The following is a 5581-nucleotide window of genomic DNA, read 5'->3' as shown; positions in this document are numbered from 1 at the left end:
GGGTAAAAGAAAATACAGGAAAACCAATTAATTACGATTTTATTCAACATATTCCCCTTTCAGATTCACACACGTATTGCAGCGGTCCTTCAGGTATACTAAGATCTATAAAAGAACTCGGAAGTTTGGGCCTCCAGCCAGGCCTTTTGTAGCATCCTTAAAACACAGGAACTTTTGAGCAGCTTACTAGTGAAAAAAAAAAAAAAAAATGAAAATATACAACAACGAATGGAACGATAAGATCATATGGCTAGATTCCAGATTGCGGTTTATTCATTCCACCTACTCCCAGATGGGACACCGGTCCGTTGCATTACTCATTTCTACCAGTTGACTGCACTGGAGCAAGGTGAAATGAAGTATTTCTGTTTAAAAAACACAGCGCATTGCCCAGTTTAGGAACTGAAACTACAGTCTTACAACACCCTAACAACTGAGCCACGTGCTTCGCCATATATTGATAGAAACGCATATATAATGTCAAGAATATTCAATTCAGTTTTTGATAACGGGACAATGACAGTTCGTGAATCTTCAGATATAGATTTAAGAACTCTGCCTTTCGAAATAATCTGTAAACTGCTAATAAGAACATGAAAAGCATATGAAATAAAATATATGAAATTTGAACATAGACATTCATAAAAGAAAACCTATGTATGTGCACGCGCATATACTTACGGACACATATACTTACGCACGCACACACATACGCATCCGCAAAACACACATACGCGCGCGCGCATGTACACATGCATACACACACGCGGAAACAGTCAGACGGGAGTCGGTGAGCTGGCATAATCGCTGCTTTTTTGCTCTTCCGGCTCTTTACATTCTGAGATCGAATCTCATCGTGGTCAAATTTGTTCCTTACATCTTCAAGATCGATAAATTAAAGTACCGGTCAAATTTTGGCATCGATGCAGTTGACTTGTCCCCTACTATCAAGACTAGCGCACGCATGCACGCATATGCACATACACGCACACACACACACACACACACACACATCCACAAACAAACACATCCTCAAAGAAACACATCCTCAAACACTCACATCCACACACATCTACATAAACATGCACACGCACGCGCGCGCATGCACGCACATAACATCCACACATATCCACACACACACACGCACACGTATGAATATGCATGTGTGGAACCCTTGGCTTAGTGGTTAGGGTGTCAGCATCATGATCGTAAGATTTTGGTTTCGATTCCTGGACCGGGCGACGCGTTGTGTTCTTGAGCAAAACACTTCATTTCACGTTGCTCCAGTCCACTCAGCTGGCAAAAATGACTAACGCTGCGATGGACTGGCGTCCTCTCCAGCTGGGGAACACATACGCCATTGAAACCGGCAAACCGAGCCCATGAGCCTTACTAGGCTTTAAAAAGGGCGCATTTATTTATTTTCATAAAAGCATATGTACATGTCATCAATGAACAAAGGAAACACTTTTGTCTCTCTTCCCCTCTCCCTGTTGGTTATTTATGTAAAATAAATCTCGACGCACATAAAATACTGTTATTTTCTATTGTTTATATAACATTAGGATATAAACGCATTTACTGATTAAATATCACATCTAGAGAAAAGAATTAAAAAAATTCAGTGCTTCTTATTTGAAAGAATCTCGTGAGGACTGACTCGTTAGAGCACCGAGGTGAATATGGCCTGTGGTAGTTCTTTCCACTCTTTCGTTCTGGTTTCAAATCCTGTTGTGGTCAATTTTGCATTTCATAAAACCGGAGTTTATAAAATAAAATGTCAGTGAAGGAAGCACTGGGGTTGATTTAGACTCCTTCGAAATTAGCTAGCCTTGTGCAAATTAGAAAGCATTTGCTCTAGTTTCCAGTACTGAATTATGTTATTTCTTTCTTTTTTTTTTTTTTTTTGAAGCTTGCTAATACAAGAGAGATTTAAAAAATAAATAATTTATATATACTTAATGAAATTAGTGGGCCAGATTTGGCCTGTGGTTCAGATATTGTCAAATTTCAGGTGGCCTTGCCTGATAAACAATAATCGTATACAGCATTTAAAATTCACTAATGTATGGGAGATAACTCTGCGTGATTATGACCTTAACCTAGAGTTACATAACTTGAATAAATATTCTTTCTATGCAAGCAAAGGTATATTTTATAAACGTTTCACAGAACGCTACACGATGGTGAATCACATCATGTTATATTTTGAGTTCAAATAAAATACTAACAAAGTACTGAGATCGATATTAACAACACTGCTCGATCATAATGTGTTGTAAGAAATAATTTTACTATCAGGCGTAGGAGTGGCTGTGTGGTAAGTAGCTTGCTTACCAACCACATGGTCCCGGGTTCAGTCCTACTGCGTGGCATCTTGGGCAAGTGTCTTCTACTATAGCCTCGGGCCGACCAAAGCCTTGTGAGTGGATTTGGTTGACGGAAACTGAAAGAAGCCCGTCGTATATATGTATATATATATATATATGTGTATGTGTTTGTGTGTATGTGTTTGTGTGTATGTGTTTGTGTGTATGTGTTTGTGTGTATGTGTTTGTGTGTCTGTGTTTGTCCCCCAACATCGCTTGACAACCGATGCTGGTGTGTTTATGTCCCCGTAACTTAGTGGTTCAGCAAAAGAGACTGATAGAATAAGTACTAGGCTTCTAAAGAATAAGTCCTGGGGTCGATTTGCTCGACTAAAGGCGGTGCTCCAGCATGGCCACAGTCAAAAGACTGAAACAAGTAAAAGAGTAAAAGAGTAAAAGAGTATCAATTTCTCTCCTATAGAATAAATACCAGTTATAACAGGGTTATTTGAATTAACAACAACACACACCCAAAGCTTGTTGCCATGCATTAATGTTATAAATCCCTATTGCTTCAACAATTTAACTCGTAAGTGGAGGGTGTTTCAAGTTGCTGTGAAGGAATTGTGATTTGTGAAAACCGGTTTATATGATTTTATGACGCATTTAATGTTTCTTACCTTCAGTTATCTCCCTTGCATACGACGACTAGTGTGTGAAGGTTATGTCTACATGTATTATTGTCAGCACTGATTTTGTTACGACATTTCGTATCCAAGACGTCAGATGTGAACAAACAATGAGGTCGAAGATGAAAAAAAAAAAAAAAAAGACAAACAGTAACAGGCATATATGCAGTATTTTGGGAGTTGGTGCTCCTTCATCAGCACCCATCTAACCCCTTAATCTGTCCTGAACACATTGCTTACATAGCCACTAATAACAGCAATGTAACGTTAAACACATTCCTGGAAGTTGGTTCGTAAATATTAATGATTTGAAGGGACGCGGTATTTTGTTATGTAACCATATAAGTCAGGCCCATGACTCTGCTTAACAAAGAGTTTAAAATTTTGGTGAAGGTATTAATAAAGAGGTTGGCGCTTGTCGTCGAGGATTTGGTTGGGGATGGCACAAACCTGCGCAATCCCGACTAGGTCCATACAGGACAACCTCCACCTCATGCGATATATTATAGAAAGGGTAGGGTGTAAACCTGGCTTCGGTGGGGCGCTGATCAATTTAGATCAACCGAAAGCTTTCGATAGGTTCGACCATCGATGTCTAGAGTGGTTGGCTTCGGCCCCGTCTTCAGAGGTTGGATCGATGCAATGCACAGCGGCATCTGCCCGCTGGTCAAAGTTAATGGCCACCTCTCGGAACCATTTCAGGTCTCCCGATCGGTCCGTCAAGGGTATCCTCTGTCCTCCCTTCTGTACGTATTGACTCTTGAGCCTTTACTGTGGAAACTGGAACTGCTGTGTCGGCATATACAGACGACATCACTGTGATGGTGTAGGACACCTCAGAAATCGAGGTGGTCGGCACATTATTGGAGGAATATGAAAAGTTGACGGGAGCAAAACTTAACCCGCGCTCATCCAGTGTCCTTGCATTACTTACTTGTGGAGTTATGTTGAACAGCTGTTATCACGTGTAGGACGGATCCGGCTATTGGCCAAGTCCATAGTAAAGATCGATCCGCTGCCTTCCATACATCCGGAAGAACAGGCAATTTTCCTCTGCCTGATAGCTGTAGCGAAAGGTGTTGTATGATGGACCAGGTTGAAAGGACTGAAGATAGACGCTTTTTTCTTCGGTCAATCCTTCAACTTTTTCAGATTTCACTTGGAAAGGAAGATGGGGGTGGCGAGAAAAAAGCTGCCTCCCAGTACATTTGCTAAAAGGTGGGTGAAGGTAGAGAAAATAGCCCGTGTGAATGGACCTACTCTAATAATGCCCTTCCCGGATGCCCTCAAAGTGTCGCGTGGTTCAAGATTGGTGGGGTACCTGAGCCAACTCCAAGTGTTTATCCCCACCATTATTGGGGAAATTTCATTGTTACATTCTTTTGGAGGATATCATTGTTACTGTTTAAATTGTGTACACGTTGTTTCTGTGTAAAATCCCCACTTTCCATGTCTACCGTATCGTCCTCTATATGTCGGCCCTAGTGGCTAATAAATGAAATAATAATTATCATGATTATTGTAGAGGCAAGTCGACTGGCAGCTATTTCTGTCGCTGGACGGAGGGTCCGGTAAAAGTGCTCCGAGTTTGGTTTGGACCAGATTTTCAGGTAGATAGGAACTGGGAAGAAGTCATCACTAGGGTGGCTAAGCTCACCTAGAAATGAACAGAAAGGAAGCTGTCTTTGAAAGACCGGGAAGAAGTAGCGAATGCATATATCGTCTTGGCCTAACCGTCGTACCTTGTCCTAAGAAAACTCTGGCCAGATTGGAGCGCTCGCTTTTCCGATTCTTATGGAAGAGTCAGGTTCTGCTAATCAGAAAATTCACCTGCTGTCAACACCCACACCGTTGTGGTCTTGTGATGCCATCCTTAATGATGCAGCGCCACGCTCTGAAGCTGTCGCACCTACAGAAATATCTAAATCACTGCTATGATGTAGACGACGACGTCGGCGAAAATAAGGGTGAACTGGTGTGAGCATCTTTCGTGCGACACGTCTTTACACAGATCATCTCATTGCAGTCATGGGTCAAACGTAGACCAAGGTTGAGTTCTGGAATCTACAATATTGTCAGGCGTTCACTGCATTGTACCAACTGCCCCAAACCCAAAATTTCAATAGGGGTATAGTTGAGGGTATGAGTGATGATGGCCTAGGACTGAATCTGGGCGTCGACGAGAACAGTCTGAGTAGTAGTCTCTTTCAGACGACCTTCGGGTCGAAGATCATGGACAATTTCCAAAGTCTTTGGCTTAGCGATACTGCAGAGGGGCATTGCCCGTTCGAGACAAGCTCTTCAGGCATGAAACTGCCAATAGCCGAACCTGCTCGAGATGCTTGCAGAGGGACGAAAGTGTCCTACATGCAATAATTCAGAGATTTTGAGATTGTGTAGAGCAGCTGTTGTTGCGTGTAAGGCGAACTCAGGTGTCTGCTGAGGGTATAGTGTAGATCAACACACCACCTGCACGACACAGCCATGCCTGTATATATATATATATATATATATATATATATATACATGGTTCCAGGTTCAGTCCCACTGCATGGCTTCTTGGGCAAGTTGAACCAGAGTCTT

The sequence above is a fragment of the Octopus bimaculoides genome, chromosome 13, assembly GCF_001194135.2.
Source record: "Octopus bimaculoides isolate UCB-OBI-ISO-001 chromosome 13, ASM119413v2, whole genome shotgun sequence".
Taxonomy (NCBI): Eukaryota; Metazoa; Mollusca; class Cephalopoda; order Octopoda; family Octopodidae; genus Octopus; species Octopus bimaculoides.
The sequence above is the reverse complement of the archived record's forward strand: the minus strand, read 5'-3'. Positions refer to the sequence as shown.